Source organism: Ambystoma mexicanum, chromosome 14 (genome assembly GCF_040938575.1).
Source record: "Ambystoma mexicanum isolate Mex_15411 chromosome 14, UKY_AmexF1_1, whole genome shotgun sequence".
NCBI lineage: Eukaryota > Metazoa > Chordata > Amphibia > Caudata > Ambystomatidae > Ambystoma > Ambystoma mexicanum.
This window is the reverse complement of record NC_090940.1, coordinates 551,582,259-551,602,044: the sequence shown is the minus strand read 5'-3', so window position 1 is coordinate 551,602,044 and position 19,786 is coordinate 551,582,259. Positions and strand designations below refer to the sequence as shown.

The 19,786-nt window shown below is 43.5% G+C and overlaps 1 protein-coding gene across 1 annotated transcript in view; it reads left to right on the top strand.

Annotated features, from left to right (window-relative positions):
• Positions 1 to 6,285: 6,285 nt before the first annotated feature.
• Positions 6,286 to 19,786, top strand: part of TSHR (thyroid stimulating hormone receptor) — a 672,050-nt gene continuing 658,549 nt past the window's right edge. The window contains exon 1 of the mRNA XM_069637860.1: positions 6,286 to 6,370. The gene's annotated coding sequence lies outside the window, so the exon portion shown is untranslated. The remainder of the gene's footprint in view (positions 6,371 to 19,786) is intronic.

Genomic DNA, 19,786 nt, shown 5'->3' with positions numbered 1-19,786 from the left:
CAGATACTGACGCTAAGTCCCGTATTTTGGCGTATCTACACAGTCAGAAAATGGTTTCTTTTAAAAAATGGTTATAAATGTTTGGTCTGTTCATACATTTGCACATTAATATTCAACCAGAAGACAGTATTCATAACCTAATATAACAGAATATGATACACAGTAAAAAATAATCCTAATAGTCACAAATGTCCACCCTAACCCTTTCTGGCATCATGAAAATTGTTTCTTGAACTTCAGTGTGCTGCCTTGATCAGTAGTAGTTTTATTTTTATTTAGTAGTTTTTATTTTTTATTTAGTTTTTTATATATATTTTTTCTTTTTTCTTTTATTTCTTTTTATTTAGTAGTTTTATTGGCAGGGAATATGACTGTAAACTTAAAAATGTTGCAACTACTCAAAATATTAGTGGAAAAAACTATTCTAAATTGAGTAAAAAAAACTTCTAGAAAAACGTAAAACCTACAATTAAAAAATGTAGAATGATAAGATCGGATTTTAAAATAAACAGTATATATGTAATGCTGAGTACAGGTTAGGTGAGAGTGAAGAGGAAACCACGGCCCCTTTTCAAGAAGGCAGGTCAAAATAATCAAAGGGTAGGGCTTAGGGCAGTGGTCTTCAAACTTGTTTGGCCAGGGGCCCCCTGAGCAAAATTTGGGCAGGTCGGGCTCCCCCAAAAATGCCAAATGGACAGTATGAATTGTGCGCCGTCACCGCACCCTACTCCCAATATAGTCCCGGGGCTACCCCACCTGCTCCCATCAGTTGCTGGGTTCCCTCATCCCACTCCTACCCAGTCCATGGGCTCTCCCTATCCCATCACACACCCTGGGCTCTCCCCATCCTGCTCCCACCACTATCCCAGGGTTCCTGGCCATCCTGCTCCCACCACAGTCCCTGGGCTCCCCCCATCCCGTTCCCAACACAGTCCGAGGGCCAGTGGCGGATGGTGAATTTTTTAAGTGGAGGGGCATAACTATTTCTCCCAAAAATGCCATAGCGGGCCCGAGCGCAGTGATGGAGCCTGAACCAATCAAGAGGGTTTGGGGGGTTTTCCTCCCGTGAATTAAAAAAAAAATAATGGGTTAAAATGTTGCATTGTAGCCAAACAGTTTGCAATTGGTGCTGGGGGGCCCAGGGAACAGACATGCCATTTTTTTACTGGACTTCTATGATAGATGTCCAGTTAAAAGATACCATCCCTGTCCCCTGGGCCCAACTGGGCCTAACATAATATGATTATGTGTGTATGCAAGGCGCTGGGGTGCCAAGTAGGAAAGCATGGTATTTTTGACTTGGACATCTATTTTAGAAATCCAGTAAAAAAAAATACCATCCCACTCCCCTGGGCTCCACAGCGCCACAGAAGGAGAGCAGATTTTGGCAGGTGGGTAGGGGGATTGTGCACACACACACACACACACACACACACACACACACATTCATTCAGCAATCACTCTATCATTCACACAAGCATCCATCACCATACACTCACACATAACACAAGCATACACGCATCCATACACATGTTTAAAAAAAAAAACACATTAACATAAACATACCTTCTGCTTAGGCCTGGGTGTGGGTGCTGAAATGCCCTGCTCCAGGCTGCTCTGTCCGTATGTGCGAGGAGGCACAGGAGCTTCCCCTCGCACATACAGACATGCAGTGCCCCAGCCAGCATTTCCAATGAGCCATGCAATGCTGGTGAAACAAAACGCCCCAGCCTTGCACGGCTCAGTGAGCATGTGCGGTTGGGGAACTGAATTGAACTGTCAAAGGGAAAAAGTGTTTCCCTTTGACAGTTCAACCAGTTCAGGAGCACTCGCTCAGCTGGAAAAAGCAGCTGAGGGAGTGCTCATTGTTTCACTTGGCTGGCTCCTTAGCTCCTCCATAATGGGTGAGGGGGCCACTGGGTGTGTGCCCCTTCACCATTTTGGATGAGCTGCCAGGCTCGGATTGGCCTAGAGGGCAATAGGGCAATGCCTGTACCAAAAATGCAAAATGTTAGTGTGGGCCAGTCAAAATGGGACACCTTTTTGGCCAATGTTGGCCAGTTTGATGAGTTACTTCACTGTGCAGTAAGTAATTTTGATCATTGTTGCTGAATAAATATTATTTAAATATCACAATTTACTTACATTTTAACACAAAGCACCCCCTTGGGTACTATTCAGTCTGTGACTAAAGGAATTAATATCCGTTTCCAACTGCGGGCCACTTTTTCATTGGTGCCTGAGACAGTTTCATGCTTCAGCCAGACAGTATGAGCCGCTCAGCCATTTCTTTCAATCTTAAAAAAAAAGACATTTTTTTTTTACATTTCATGCTGGGCTCACGGCCACCCAATGATGGGGCCACAGCCCCCTGCGGCGGCGCGCCCCACAGTTTGAATACCCCTGGCTTAGGGTATCTATTACATGTATAAAAACAAGTACATGATTGTTTATTTTCTTTATTCTGCTATTTAAAGGAATATATGTGTACCTATAATGTAATATCATATATGTTTACTTTAATAAAGTAGAAGGTGCCAATACACATCTGTATGATATTTATTTATTATTGGACATTTGTATCGTGCCTATACACAGGTGTTTCCAGGTACCACAAGACAAAAGGGGGACATTGGGGGTGGGGGGCATGGGAAATCATTGGAATACAGCAACAAAGAAAAGGTATATTGGTCTTGTGACAATCCCACCGTTATCCATGTGTGACCCTAATCTTTCCAAATGAAATATAAAATGAGCTATAAAAATGAAAGAAAATCAGGAAACTGCTAGACGTGACCATTTCACATTTCAGCTGCCCGTGTCTCTTTGGCCTGCGCAGAGAAGAAGTATGCATGTTGGGATGAATCTGCCAATGTCATCACTCCTTTCACTGAGATAGTTTATCTTGTGACAAGGGGACGGCAGCCGCTACCTGACCCTTTCCCGGGGGATGGCTATATGAAGGAGGACCACATGGGGTAAGGCAAACCCTCAGAGAAGTGACGCAGCATTGTCAGATGAAGTCAGAGATCTCCCATTCCCTTTTTAGGGATGTTCCCTCCCTTCATGAGGCTATTATCGCATATTGTAAAGAACTCCCTCAATCACTTGCTAAGCCTATAGCCAGTAATCTTCAATATCACATGAACACCAGTATGATAGGAACTAGGAAAAGGACGAGGCAAGGAGTAGCAATGATTACTCCTAAAGAGAACCAACACCAGCCTCCTCAATATCACATGGAAAACGACATGACAGAAACTGAGATGAGAAGAATTAAGGATTACTCATAAAGAAACTCAATACCAGCGGTATAGTTGTTGGGACAATCTATTGGCCTGGCACAGTTCAAAACCATGCCGGGAAAGAAAACATGGAGTTCTCCACTGCAAGACAGATCGAGGTACCGGCCGCATCGCAGATGTCTGAATGGCACAACCGAGTGAGAAGGAAACCCGGTGTGCAGCGCATCTCTGCTGAGGCCGTGGTAGGACACAAGAAAGCAAGTCTTGCTTTCTGCGTGCCGGGGAAGCTGGAACGCCGAACGAAGACTGAGTGCCTGTCAGAGGTGCTTGCAGTGGCCGCAAGAGACATGAGAGTCAGAGAAACACCCAAGGTGGAATCAGGAAGCCGCAGAAGCATAGGCAACACACTGGTGAGCCAAGGGAAAGGGTTGGGACCCTGAGGCACAGTGGGACAAGAGAACAAAGGCCCTAGCCAGTGGAATTGGAGTCCTCGACCCAGGATACGAACTTGGGGAAAAGCAAAAGAGAGAAACCAAAGGGATATTGTGTGTTAAGATCTGGAAGAGGCGTATACCAGATCTTTTTTGTAAAGCAAGCTTAATTAACTTTTTACAAAAGTACCGAACATTCGATGTATAAAGAAATTGCATGAAAGTCCTGGCAGGAGAGTACATCAGGCAAAGCCACGTATGTGAACTAAAGTCAAGTGCGCAGAACAAGGTGTATGAAAGTCCTGGCAAGAGAGTGCACAAGTCAAAGTCAACTATGTATAAAGAACTATAAAAGAGGATCCCAAGGAAGACCCAAGCCATTGGGGATTTTGAACTGCATTTGAATGAAGACGAAACCTGGCAGGGGAGTATACCAGGTATGCTGTAAGTCTGAGACCCGCACCCACATTGCAGTACTTTTAAAAGAGAATCCCAAGAAAGACCCATATCCTTAGGACTGGAGTTATTTTAAATGTGGAGAGAAACCTGGGTAAGGGAGTCATTTCCCTGGAAGTGGATTACAACAGCAAGAGGAAGAAGTAGTCCTTTTGAACTACAAGGAACTTGGATTATTCTTTTGTTTTGAAATTCGCATTTTCTGGAGTGAAACCTGGGGAAGAGAGTTATTCTCTGGAGCTGTGAACATTGACCATTTGGAGCGTTTGTGTTGGAGTTTGAACATTTTTGCACTTCAAGAAGCAAGAGAAAATTCCTGTAGCACCTTAGTGTTAGTTTTGTGTGTGAGGGCGATAATAGGAATTTGGAAACAGGAATATATTTACTTTGGAGATCTTGACACCAGACAGACCCTTCCTTTTGGTTGGGGTAGAGAAGTATCTCCTAGATTACGGATAGTGAGTCATTTCCAACCCCTTTTCATTTTAATGAAAGTCTTTAAACAAAACTATGAGTCCTCTTTGTTCGCGTCTCATTCCTGGCTCTTCACAATGTAGCAATTAAATTAATGGAATCTATGTTAAAAACTCACTGGGCTTGATACCAGTTGAGGTGTAATTTCTGTTCTTCAACAGAGCATATGTGGAAAGTGTGCTGTTTAACAGAGCATACTTCCCTGCACAAAAACAATAACCTATGACAGTATAACTACACAAATGCCATTCTGTAACAACTGGCCTTTGTGAATTCCTGAAAGCTGACTGAAGAAGGAATGAGGGCTGTCACTAATTTAACTTGTTGGGGTAGACATTTTAGGTCCCAGCACAGGAAAGAGGTTCACACTACGCAAATTTAACTTGGCCATGGGGCAACTGGGTTAAATGTGATGATGCAACTAAATAGGTGTTCAATGTAGTTTGAAGAATTGAAATGAGTTTTACTTTGTGTTTTAGTTGGATACATTTTAGGAGCACAGTAGGCAGCAACATGAGTAGCAGTAGAATGGATACAATGTATTGTGCAATGTACAATTTATAGTGCTAAGAAGTATGTATTGGGGAGCTATATGCATCCGATAGAGGAGTTCATGAAAGGGAAACTAACATGTGGGAATTCAAAAATGGTTTAAATTGCAGACACATTGTGGGTACATGAAGACATTACAGAATGCAGGTTTCACCTATTTGAAGTTTTAGTAGGCTGCAAAGTCCCTACATTTGTAGGAATGGGTTTTTACCCGGTTTGGAGAGCTGGATGACCGAGGTCATAGAGGGGCGTAGGAAGTGAACTGCATATCGCCAGTTGTGATAACATCGCAAAAGGCTGAAGGCTAGAATGGAATGGAAAGCCATTTGTTAGATTGTTCTTCCAAGATTGGGTTCTTAGATGCAAAATGTAATTTCCATGGGAGCACAAAGGATAGTTTTTTGATGACCAGAAAGGTCTGGTTAAAAGGTCTGGTTAAATTGAGTGTGCATAGTTTATGGGCTTTCAGAGAACTAAGTGAATGTATGCCAAAGGCTGTATGACTTGATATGGCAGTCGTAAATAGGATTATGTTTAGGAATGCAGGGAAAATAGTATGGGGCACCGGAGCATCTGGGAGGATAAGGATTTACTGCTGCTCCAAATGAGTGCTTATTTATTTCCCTCCCTCCCCTTGTCTTGAGGTGTTTATGGAAAGCCTTGAACAATCACCATCTGAGTTAATGGTTTTCTGTAACATGATCTGAATAATAAACTGAGTTATTTATGAATTAAAAATCTATTATGTGGAGGACATCATAATTTACTATGAAAGAAGATCAGATGTCAAAGGGGTTGCACTTTGTGAATGTATCCAATCGGGTTTTAGAGTTAGGGGGATTGAATGACTTTATATTGGAATTAGCCAATCGGACGTTGAGAGATTACTTTGTAACACAATATTTGTGATTATTGTGATGGATCCTCTGGAGTCCTCACAGAAACCCTGCCTAAAGTCTCCTCCCAGTTTGCCAGGCGAAGGCAGCCGCTACCTGATCGTAACCCTGGGGGTGGTAGTAGCCAGGTGGATCACCTGGGAGACAAAGGCCAACAAGGGGATAGAGTGACTCAATTTGGAAAGATGCAGTATTCATTGATATGTATGATTCCCCCTTTTGTGTGTAACCAGGGCTGTCAAAAACTTCAACCATGAAGACCGAAGAGGTCACAGCAGTAGCAGCAGGGGTAAAGTGGACGCGCAAGGAGAATCCGGTGAGTTAGCCTATGATAGTTGACCGCGGAGCACTCCGTGAAACACTGCTGGCTGCGTGTAATTTTTGAATGCCCAACTAATGAAAAGAAGCATATTTGCTATTATCCATAGTAAAGAGGAACCAAGAGGAAGAGGTTTATAACTATGATTGCCAAAGCCAAGAGGGGTCAAGATTAAAACCTAACTGTATCTTACATTGTCAAAGCCAACAAAAGGCAACATTGAAACCAAACTGTTACCCTCATTACCAAAGCCAAGAGAAGGTAATCTTGAACTGTTATTTCCAGAGCCAAGAGGGTGTAATATTGAAACCTAGATATACCCAACATTGCCAAAGCCAAGAGGGGGTAATATTGAAGACCAATAACAATAAACCTTGGCTAAGGCAAAGAAAGATTCTTACAGAGAAAAGGGGACCCAGTTTACATAAAGAGAGGAGCTTGTATAAGAAATCCTATCAGCAATTACCTGGTGTGATAGTGGAAACCTAAAGATGGCAAGATAGAATCCACCCTTATGGAAAGTATAAGGGAGGAGAGGAAAATAAATGGAATAAGCAACATCAAAGGGTGTTGTATCCTCATGGAAGAAGTTGTGAATCTCAAAGTCGTTGAAAGTCAAGGACTTTGCTAATGTTTGAAGATAACCTCATCACAGAATACGAGTAATAGTAGTAGAAGTTTTTTTATATAGGACAGGGCTTGTTAGTGGTAGCCCTGGCTGGTTAGTGGACCAAGAAGAAGACATTGGGGTACTACATTGTGCTGAAAGGTTGTGGTGGAAAGAAAGTGGCAAGGCCACTAAAGTTGTTTGATGAACTGTGGCAAAACCATCCTGATGAAAACATTGTTGTGTTTATAAAGACGTGTTATGAAGAAGTTGTCTTTTTAAAGAAGAGACATTCTACTGAAATGTTCATTGAAAGTATGAAACAAGGACTTTTTGTTTGAGAATCTCGAGTTTGTGGAAACTTATTTTGCAGAGTGATGAACTTTGTTTAACCCTAAGATAATTCAAGTGATAATGAATCAGAACTTGGATGCTGAAAGGAACATTGGGCTATCTTTGAAGTGGAATTTAAGCATTGAAAATAACTTGCTAATTGCAACTTTTATTTAGAAAATCCTATATTGAACCCGGGGAAGGGGATCCAGCCTGGTTACAAGGATATTTAGTTAAGAATGTCCATTTGTATATAATTGCTATGTTGTGGAACTTGAACAGCCATATATAGTCCTGTATGATTTTGTTGTATGTATAAATATGAGGGACAACCTGTTGATGTTAGAGTGTTTTCCTTTATTCTTAGCTGTAGAGGCAGAGAAATCCTCATTAGGTTAGGGATAGTGATGTGTTTATTTGCCACGTACACTTTAATAAAATGGCTACTTGTGAAAAACCTTTACCAATATGCTCGCCTCGCATTTCTGACCACTCACATAATGTAAATGTAAATGGTCCAACTTTGTATATAAGCTGAAACCTTGTTGTCATTCGGGGAGATGTTTTGCTTTCAGCTCCAAGGAACTGACTAGCACCTCCCGACCGTTAGCATGCAATAAAAGTGCATTCTTTTCTTCATGGAAGCCATTCTTTTGCATTGGAATTTTTAAGTCACTTCCTTACATTTGGTGACCGGCTAACGTGATTTCCAGGCTTTTCTGCTGTTTTATGTCCTGCTGCACACTCGACTGCGGCTCTTATCTGCAGGCATCGCGTTAATTGAAGAGCTGTCTACTCACTTGGCTGGAGGTGCTGCGGTCCAGTCATGCAGATTCTTTGAAAGGGCAGAGCTTCAGAAAGCTTTGGAGGATGTCTATTTTACATGAGTGCATTCTTGTGAGAAAACCAATTAGGTAGAGGGAAAAAAGGTAATTTTTTTATTTTGTGCAATTGTACAAGAGTGGCGTGGAGTCAGAGGGGTTGTCAAGGTTTTTTTGAGTCAGGAAGTTAATTGAAATTGAATGAAAGTGAGAGATCTTGACTAATGGGTATGACGGTAGGCTGAATTGTTCCATGTTGCAAGTCCTTTTTTTCCATCTTTTTTTTTGTTTATTATTTTTGGTAGTTAAATTAATCAGAAGAGACCTACCTGTAGCCAGGAGAAGACAGCATCAAAGACAACATTGCTGTAGTAGAGAGATAAAAGTGGTGTTGTAGTGGAAAACACTGCACTACTTCAGTGCTCAAGCAGAGGAGATTTGTTGATACGAACCATGGTATTGTGGTTTATTATGGATAATATGCCTCCTTCTCTGTAAGATTGCTTAATGTGGATTAGGGACACGTTTTCTGTGGTGTGAGTGAGACAAAGTGAGTGATTTTTTTAAGGATATTTTAGACTTTCGGGGAAAATGTGACTTTTGGTAGGGAATTTCTGGCATTGTTTGGCATGCTGCAGGTTTGGCTTTGTGTTTCAATTTTTGTTTTTTTGATTAGATAAAGGATTGTAAGGGATAATGGATACTCCACTTGATCATCTGTGCCAGTCACTTCCAAGATACAAGGAAAATATTTTTAAATACCATAGAAAATGGGTAAAAGAAACTAAGGATAGAATGTTTAGATTTTGGCCTGAAAAGGGTACACATGATGTAGGGATGTTAGAGAATATGTATATCTTCTTATCAATGTGATAAAAGGGTAAGACATTAGAATAAAAAGGCACAGCATTTTTGAACTGTGGAATTCTGGTGCTTGGAAACACTTTGTTGCATAGGCGCCATACGAATGTTCAATAAATAAAATAAACACATACATTGTGGAGGATGTTCAAGGAGACAGGAAAGGCCCAGAAAGGTAAGACTGGAGAAGTAGGGCAGATGCAGGAGGGTTCAGAGACCCCTACCACCCTACCACCATATAGGTGCTTTCGCTTATCACCTGCTGCGGGATATACTAATCTCCAGTATTTGCCTCCATAGTCTCAATCCTCCACCACAGTAGATGCGAGGATGAAATTAACAACGCCTCCATTGGTTAGGATAGAAGAACGATTAGGCATGGAAGTGGAGACCAAGCACGCAGAAGCATGGAGCAAGCAGCGCAGTGCAAGTTAGGTGGCAAGGAAGAGAGGAGCAGAGAGAAGGCGACAGGCGGGTAGCAGGAATAGGATTAGATCAGTGGCGGTCAGTACAGACCCTTTTTAAAGTAGGTAGTTCAGTTATAACAGACCTTGCAGTGGATTGTGCCCAGGGAGGCATGTCCTTAGAAGGGGAACTTGAGACATTAGTACCAGAAACAGTGTGCCATGGTCAGGTGGGCTACGATTCCTTGCAGTCAGAAAGAGTAAGGAATGGAGTGGAGGAAGATGAAGAGGAATCAGATGGAGAACAGGGAGAGCAGGGTGCCTCAGTGACTGAGATAGTTATTAGGGAAATTACACCATGGGGACATAGGACACTCTGTGGTGGTCATGTTGCAGTGATGAAGTGCAAAGGGGTAACAGGGAAAACTCCAAAGGCACTGGGAAGACAGTTTCTGCTTCTACAGAAAGGGTTGGGTAGAGCGCAATATGTCCCTTGGCTGCACATCGCCCGGAATAATCTCATGAAGTAACTACCCTTGCTCACTGCAGGGGTGGGGAAGTGGATTTATGCATTGGAAAAACAGACAGCAGCCATTATTTTGGCCATGGGAGGTGTGAAAAATGTGCTTGCTGCCCTTAAATGTGAGTAAGCAGATAGAATTTGGAGGAAAGCGGGATATCCAGGGGTACAGTTAGACACAAATAAACATGATGGTGCACCCTTTAATAATTGCAGGGCAAATATGTGGACAGCTATAAGTGCTATGTATCCTGATACACCAGGCATTAATTCGATCATGGCTAGGACCATGAAGATGGATGATGATCCTGCTGCAAATATACAACTTATCCAAGAGATGTGAAGAGCAGAGACAGGAGAGGCATGAGATAAAAATGGGCTGTTTTTTATTGTATGTGAAAGAGAGGCCTCCCCAAGGAAGTAAAGCAAGATTTAGATATAATGGGCCTCATTACGACCCAGGCGGAGGACCATGGTGCTATTAGCACCATGGTCCATGCCGGTGTCCGCCATGGCAGAATGGGGAATTGCCACCCCATTCCGAGGTTGGCGGGGCATTAATTCCCCATGCTGCCATGGCCCTTCCCCATTCCCATTTTTGCCCCATAGGGCTCAATGGGAATGGGGAAGGCGCTATGTACGGTGCCGCAAATACACCAGCCGTTAAGGTCGGGTCCCGCAAAGGGACCTCTTAATTAGGCTCTAATAGGTTAACGGCGCCACAGCCTTTTACGGCGCCGTTAACCCATTAGCCCCTGGGTCGTACTGAGGCCCAAAGTGTAGGGATAGAAGTGAAGGGTTGGTTAAGAAACTCAAGCACATTTTGTGCACCATTGTAAAAGGAGGCAGGCGAAAGAAAACAAAATTGCAGAACAGGCACAGAATGCCAAAACTAAGCTAATTCAAAGGAAGTTGTCCAAGATAAGCTCAGAAGGAGCATGGATCATAAGCTCCACTGAAGGACACTAGGGACAGCTAGGACAATTTGAATCAAATATATCACACAGATGGATAGATGGATATGCTCCTGATTCAGAGACACAGGAGGTTTTTAAAGGGACAGAGGATGTTTTCCCGAAGGGAGGAGGGGGTGCATTTGGTGGATTTGGAGGAGTGAGGCCTAGGTTTCTTTGGACAAGTGGGAGGCCAGTTTGGAGGTCCGCATGGAGTCCAGTGTTGGTCCTGCAGGTGAATGGGACATTTATCATGGGAATGTAGGAGTGGAGCGGACTATCATATTTTTATGACTCACGCACAAATCATAATGGACTAGCAGGTATTTGTGCAGGTTATCCTTCGCCACAGATGTAGCCCCTGACCATGCCTTGCATTCCAATATCTGTGCAACTACAGCAAGCATGGGTAGGATAGAACCCAGAGTCTGAGGCTGCACAGACCTGTGTGCCATAGTCAGTTGTGCCAGCACAGGCCCCGGTACAGTCATGGGAAAGGAATCCTTTGCCTCAAGGTAATGGTACACATTGCACAGCAGCGTGTTTATAGCCGGACTATGACAGCCCACAGAAAGCTCTGGTCTGTCCAGTCCTGTCTGTTACAGTGTCTGGTATCATCACTCCTTTCCTGGCGGTGACCTCCTCCCATATGGCATGGGGAATGCAGTCGCTCCCTGATCCTAACCATTGGGGCGGTTATATGAGGGAGGATCAAATAGGGAGGACAACCTCTGGCAAGGGCTTATGATACCATCTGGTGAGACATGGTATCCCGCTTTCCTTTTGGAAGATGCACCTCTGATACCCCATGCCCTAATTGCTTGATGTAAGTCCTCCCCTCTTCCATCCATGGGGAGTACTAAAACCCTTTTGTTACAGTACAGAGGCCAACCCTCAAAATCTAACTGGGCGTAAAAAAATTGTCAGCCACTTTTGTTAAATACACATACTCTTCATCCGAACCTAGTTTGCTTTTTAAACCTATTGCAAACATTCATACAGTGGTTTCAGGAAGCGACTACTACTCCGACAATCACCATAACACTGCGACGAGGAAGTGGAGCAGAGTAATGCAGAGTATGGGAATCCACGAGCACAGGTAGTGCTCTACTGGCAGAGAGCGCACACCTGTGTCCGGGACATTTAAATCGCCTGAGCAAGAAACAAGATAAAGTTGCTGGCAGGAGCGGGTTGCTCCTTTGCATGTGGGAGGACATCTGTGGAGCAAACCGGCTTGGGGAGCTGAAGAGAGAAGGCAGCCAGAAGCAGGTAACACGCAGCGAGAATGCAAGAAGATATCATGGGGCTCCTGGGCATTTATCAGTGTTGGAGCGCAGCACTTTACTCACAGGAATCCCATGTAAAACAGACAAGCTCAGCAGAAGCCTCAGGAAAGGGGTGGAGAAAAGATTGTGAAGCAGAAAGCAGCAGCTGGGAAACCGTTGCCAGCAGACCACAATAGACCCTCACAACTAAAGACATACAATGTGTAGGCATTTCAGCAAAGAAACAGTGTTCTAAATGAAGTTCTGAACTTCTTCCAGCCCCTGACTTACTTTCAGCTTCCCCTTTCCCAAGTTCACAACAGTTCCACAAAAAGACCTCATGGTTCCCTTCCCAAAGTTCAATACAGTTCCAAAATCTCAGGGTTCGTTTCCCCAAGAAGACAGCTCTCTTTTCTAGGCCCTGAGGACCCTTGCATATGGAAACAAGGCACAATCATCATACACCAAGTGATGCGACAGACACAAGGATTGATTTCCAAGTACTAGGGTTTATTGCAAAGCAAATATCTCAGTCGGCCGCCTGGGTCTGACGTCTCGCAACGTGTGTCACCCAGACCTTGTGCGATGCAAGAGAGTGAACATTCTACAACAGTATTATATATATGAAAAGACAATCATACAATCCATTTTGACACATGAAAACCACCCATAAAGTATTTTCTTGAGCCAGGGTTCGATAATTGCCAATTATGATAAATATGACACATTTCTTTCTCAATCTATATTACTGGGCTTAGCAACAGTTGCAATTTGCAGTAAACAGACATAGTTCTTTGTTATGAAGAACACAAAGCACTTGTTTAGCGAGGAAACTGTGTTCGTATGAGAGACACATTCCAAAGCATGTTATCTTCTGGTTTATATTCGTAAACTAGGGGTCAGCCTGATCTAAGGAGGGCCCCCGAAGGGGGGCGACTAGGAAAGTATAATTCATGCTTTAACAGCCTGTTTCTGCAGTTTCAGCGAGTCCAGCCGGCACCTGGCAGCTGATTGAATGCCTCTCTGCTCGCCTTCAGGACTTGTGAGGGAGGAAAACAATGTATTTCTGTACTGCTTGGCATTTCTGTCTAGGCCGGTCTCTCAACATGTAAACTGTGGCCTTGCTCCGTGCATGAGCTAGATGAAGTAAAATACATTTTGTAAAGCATTTGAACAGAAATGCAAAGTTAGCAAATGGCGGATCTTACACAAAATGGACACTCTATGGTTATGCTGATGATTCTCTATTGGCGATGTAGGGTATATGATGCGATTGGTTTTCGGCCAACATAATATACCTTCTATGCTTTGGTAGGGTAATTTCTAGACTCACAAACCCTCCTTTTGGCCGTAAGCCAAGAGCATCATCCATACATCGCATCTTCATCTCACCATGTATCGAGTTCTGAGCTATGCATACTACTGTTGTCGTCATCATCAATAGTAATCGACATGAACTCTTTCATAGTTTGTTTCGTTTGCATTCATATCCACTTTGGAACTTCTTTTCTCTTTTATCATGTGTACGCATTCATTTGTTATTTCAGAGCAAATGATTGGCGGGCAGTGTATGCACAACAACATGTCATAATGATTCCAAGTAATGTTATCAGAATCGCAATTAGTTTCCATCCCCATGAGCGCATTAACTCCCAAAACCAGAAACTTATATTCAGCTCCCAACCGCCTGTCGGGGTACGAAGGTCAGAACTCAGGATGTGAAATGTCTTGATTGCCTCAAAAATCGGAGGGGAGGAGTCACTTTCAAATACATAGCACGCTGACCCCACGATTTTGCAAACACCTCCACGGTCGGCCAAAATTATATCAAGAGCCATTCTATTTTGAAGTGTCATTAATCTAACTGCTTTCTCTTCTAGGGTCATATTATGCAATATGTCAGTCGTCCCATTTATCATTTTTTCTAATATTCTGAACAGTCTCCGTATATTCCAGGAGTTTATTGCTTGGCCCCAAAATGGGATAAATGATTCTGCTATGTCTTCTGCAATTAATCCTGTTTCATCCCGCCGGGTCCTGGATCTAGACAATTTCGATATGTCTGACGTTTTGGAAAGGAATATACCTGGGAAAATAATCCCTAAGTAACATGTCCCTCCCCAATTTCTAGGCAACCAGGGATAAGCTTTTTCTCCACATATAAACTAAACAGGATCACCTACATATATTGGTTCTTCTTCTCTCTCAAGTACTGCAATATTCATGCATTTATTGATTGTCCCTACTGAACAGGAATCTTTTTTTCGTAGGCAAAATGGGACAGTGCGAGGATTGTAATTTATAGTATAGGAGGGGGGCACTACGTCCTTGTTCCCTACTGGATTCATGTGAAACGTGATTACAGATGATTTGCAAGGCACATAAAGTCTATCTACTGGCCTTACTACAGGTTTTATCATTCTTGCTCTGTTAAATATGGAACAACCCACAGATTCCATCACCATTCTTTCAAACGCATCTATGTTTGTTCCATCTAACTGATCCGTATCACTCTTATTCCACTTCCCATAAAATAGTGCACTTAGTGATGCATAGCATGCAGTATTAAGGGGTAATGGCTGTACATGCCAACCCATTCCTTTCCCGCCATGCTGGGGTAGATGGGAGCAGACCCAGCAGTTTCTTCTATTCAGGATAGAGTGAGTCATATTCATGATCAAAAGCCACATGTTATTGTCATAACCTTCCCTGTGTCTTTCTTCTAATGGAGGGAGAGTATAAGAGAGTACATGGACTAGACTGTCTGTGGCAGGTGCATTGGTGGCAGGCAAAAGAGAACTTAATGGCTGCACGCTCTCCAAATACCATAATACTGGGATCGGTGTACTCAGAATACAAAGTAGTATTATAATCATTAACATGAATTTTCTACAGCAAATTCTTTTAGACATTTTTATAGTCTCTATATCTATTACGTCATCAGCGTTGGTGCAGGAGGGAACAGAAGTGAGTATAGGCATTGTGTGCAATCCTTCTCTCTGCCAATGTTCCTCGTGAATAATTTCTTTACAGCAGCGCCCGTAAAAACAGCAAAGTGTTCAAAGAGGTCAGCAAAGCGTCTAGGCCAGTTATCATCAGCCTGAATTGCTAAACATGTGGCAAGATTATTGTGACTCTGCACAGTGCTCCAAAGACTTTTAGAGCAGGCATCAATTGTGTTTGTACCCTATGCGCCCCATTTGTCCCCATGGGGTGACCAACATAGTGTCAAGACCCTCAGCCCTGATCCCCACTGGCAAGCCCATTGGCCAGGTGGAATCAGGGCTCGGATCACTAATAAGGCCTGGCATCCACTTTTCAGGCCCTCTTGGGGCCAGTCCTGGTGCCTTTGGCACCAGGCTCATCAGTAAGGAAAGACATCTGCTTGAGGAACTACTTTATTTAGGCTTTCAGCCAACATGGAGGAATCCACATAGCTTGATTCCTAGAACCAAGCTATGTGGTCTAGTGTTTTGGGTGTGGTGGCCTAGGGACTAATTTACCTGCAATATTTTACAGTGGCTATTTAAACCATACCCGAACAAGACAACACGCTTCGCGTTACTTTGCTTCTAGCAACGTGACGCTCACCGTGTCCAGCTTTCTCACGAGCCTGGTGAATTCCGGACCTGCAGAAAAACCAAGAACATCGTTGGCAGCAGAATCTTACCTGCATTCATCATCCTTCACTGCTTGCAGCTCCTGAGCAGCTCTGCTGGTGGAGTTTACCGCCCAGATCGAAGGACCTGAGAAAAGGAGGAAGACATCATTAAAGGAGGTAAAGGAGACATTACAACCACAAAGCGCTTAAAGACTTACCTGGTTGGTTGCTTTTCGGCCGGCATAGCTCCGGAACTCCATCTGCGCTGGGAACTCACCGCGACCTACGAAAAGAGAAAAGCACAGGTCAGTGAGGACAAGACATCGCTGCGCTACGCAAAGTGCCTCCTTACCGCATCATAGCGCTATAGCGCGCCATCATCTCCCGGTGAGAACCAGCATATCCAGTTCTCCAAGTGGACACTCTGCGCTCCTGGGAGATAAAAAAAAGAGACATTTAGACAGAGAAAAGGCATGCAAGAATTACGACGCCATCAATCACAGTAAGACCTACCTGGCTGGTTGGCGTCCCCGTGGATACCAGGTGAGCGTAACACATAGGTCATTCACTTTTTCAAAGATAGCACCGGGAAGCCGCGTTCCAGAGCTCCCAATGTGATGCAGATTGGTACAGCTCCCACGCTCTACTTCCCTAGGCCTCCGATTCGTAATTCATCCGTGTTGGGAATAGAGGCAAAACAAAACATGTAGATCAGATCATTTCCGATTTAGAGAACATAGGTTGTACCTTATTGCTCCAGGTACTGTGTGATCTATAAACAATGCAGATTCACTTCCAGATGCAGGCTCAGTGTCAGCCTGTGATGCAATGAGTGATGAAGCAGGCTTAATGTCAGCCCGCGATGCTGCAGGTTCAGCTGGGCAAAGTTTGGGCACCTTTATCCCTTTCCCCTTCGTGGCAATCTTTTCAGGCTCTTTCTCAGGCTTAGGCAGTATCTGTGGCAGAGAACTGGCGATGGTGTCTTTCGAGTCAAGGGCAGCTGTTTCTTTCTTGTCGTCTGGATCAGGCGGCTCTTTCAATACAAATGGAATTCTTTCTGTGTGGGTGGCATGAATCTATGCCTTTCGACCACCCACTCGGACTGCAGTCTGCGTTGCCAGGAGAATCTGGTACAGGCCCCTCCACCTAGGTGTGAGCAAAGATTTTCTCTCAAAGTTCTTCACCAGAATCCACTCTCCTGGCTGCAGACAATGCCCTGGGCCTGTGTATCTGACAGGAAGAGCCTCCTGTACCTGCTGATGAATCAAACGTAGTTTCTGAGTTAACACATTACAATAAGTGCTGAGCAAAGGGTATTCTGCTTCATTCAATCGCCTAGGCTGTGGGGCGCACCAAACATTTGCGGGTCTCCCCATGAGAGTCCAGTCCTTACCTGTACAGGCGTGCGCATGCATAACAAAGCTAAGGGCAGCACATCAGGCCATCTCAATCGACTCCCTGAACAGATTTTGCTAATTTTATTCTTCAAGATTCAGTTCTGGCACTCAACAAGACCGGCACTCATCGGGTGTCTGGCCGAATTGAATTGTTTATCAATCTGAAGGCCTGCACAAATCTGTAATATCACAGTGCCAACAAAATGCGGCCCGTTGTGTGATCATATGACCCGTGGCAGGCCAAATCTAGAAAAGTACTCTTTCAGCATCACTTTTGCTGTGCTCTTTGCTGTGCAGTCCTTAAGCGGATATGCTTCCACCCATTTACTGAATGCACAGACTACCACCAAAATATACTTAAGGTTCTGACATCTTTCCATTTCTATGAAATCAAAATGGATGACTTCAAAGGGCATAGAGGGGGGGGGGGCAAAGCTACCTACTCGAGTAGTTGTTCCTTTTCCAATGTTATGTTGCAAACAAGTCATACAATTCTGGACTAGTTTTTCTAATGTGTGGATTCTGCTATACTGTGGCCAAATGCTGAACCATTTTTTTAGCACATATGTGTGTAGGACTGTGGGCCATGATGACCATCGCGGTTACATAGGAGTTGGGCAGCATCCACTTTCTACTCTCCTTGTCTACCTAGCAACCCTCTACGTTTAATTCTGCTGAACCCTCAGCCCACGCTTTTATTTCATCTGGAGTTGCTTCCGCTTGCATCTCTTTGACTGTGGCAATCCCATTTTCTATCATGCAGGGCACTTCTTCTGACTGAGCTATAAACATTTTCATGTGTGGATCAGTGGCAGTTTGTTTCGCAATTTTGTCTGCAAATGCGTTTCCTTTTCCAACGCTACAAGTTACTTTCTTATGTGCCTCGCATTTCATTATTGCTAGTCGCTTAGGATACGCCAGTGCAGACAACAATCTTGCTATCAAAGGACCATGTTGAATCTTGGTTCCATGTGATGTTAGAAAACCCCTCTCAGCCCTGAGTCGACCAGAATTGTGTACCACCCCAAATGCATACTGACTGTCAGTATATGTGTTTACATTCAAATTTTCAGAGATTTCACATGCTCTTGTCAATGCTATTATCTCTGCAGCCTGTGCTGAATTATATGGGATCCTTTTACTCTCAACAATACTCCTCAGTGTCGTGATGGCATATGCAGTAGTTGATGTGCCATCTGGCAATTTAAAACAGGAACCGTCACAAAACAGTTCTCTGTCTCGCTCTTTCTGCGGGGTGTCTGTTAGGTCAATTCTTCCTTTTGTTTCTTGCTCAGTAACCATTATACAATCATGGGGTGGTGGTTCCTTCTCAACCATTTTTTCATTAGGAGGGGGCATTAGTTCTGCAGGATTCAAAGCGCAACATCTCAAAATTTGAATATGTGGTGCAAATAGGACAATTTCATATCTCATCAGTCTAGCTGATGTAAGAGGTTGCGTCTGCGTTCTATTTAAAAGAACGTCTACTGTGTGGGGCACCATCAGAGTTAAGGTGTGACCCAAAACCATTCCCTTGGTTTGTTTTACTGACTCAGCAGCCGCAGCAACAGCTCACAAACAGCGCAGCAAAGTGCATGCAACAGGATCCAGCGCAGAAGAAAAATAACTGCATGGTCTATTTCTTCCTCCTTGATCCTGAGTCAGAACAGCCAACGCACAGCCATTATTTTCATTCACGAATAACTTAAAATCCTTTTCATAATTAGGTGTGCCCAAAACTGGAGCTGAGCACAACGCAACTTTGAGCAGATCAAATGCATTCTGACATTCCACGCTCCATGGCAAAGGCAAAGCAACATCCTTCTTTGTCAATGCCACCATAGGTTTTACAATCATAGCAACATTAGCAATCCACTGCCTGCAATATGAAGCCATGCCTATTATGGCTCTGGGTTCCTTCTGTGTCTTTGGAATAGGCATACCAGAGATGCTTTCTATTCTTTTTGGTGTCAGGCTCCTTTCCTCTTTCGGAAGTAAGTAGCCCAAATAGGCCACCTCCTTTCGACAATACTGGAATTTTTTTAATGAAGCTTTATGTCCATGTGCTGCCAAATGTGTCAACAATTTACCAGTACTCTCTTTGCAAATGTCTTCTGTGTCGGCAGCAATCAATCGGTCATCAATGTACTGCAATAGTACATGACCCGTTGGCAATTCTAACATGTCTAGCTGTTCTTTAAGTGCTCTGCTATAAATACTTGGGCTCTCAGTGTAACCTTGTGGATTTTGTGTGAATGTGAAAGAACGTCCTCCTAACATGAAAGCAAATAAATATCTGCTATCTGGATGTACTGGAATGCTAAAAAATGCATTCTTCAGATCTACAACACTAAAATGTGAAGCAGAGGCTGGAATCATTGTCAAAATGGTAGTGACATCTGGGACCAATGGAAATTGGGGATCAACTACTTTATTTAATCGGCTCAAATCAATTAGGAAACAATATGGTATTTCATTATCTCCTTTCTTATAAACTGGAAGAATGGGACTATTACAAGTGCTACCAGTAATCTCTTCTATCACGTTTCGTTTAATCAAATCAGAAACAATGCATTTCAAGGCTTTCTAACTTTCCACCGAAATGTTATACTGTGGGATACGTGGCAATGTAACTCCCTCTTTTAAAACAA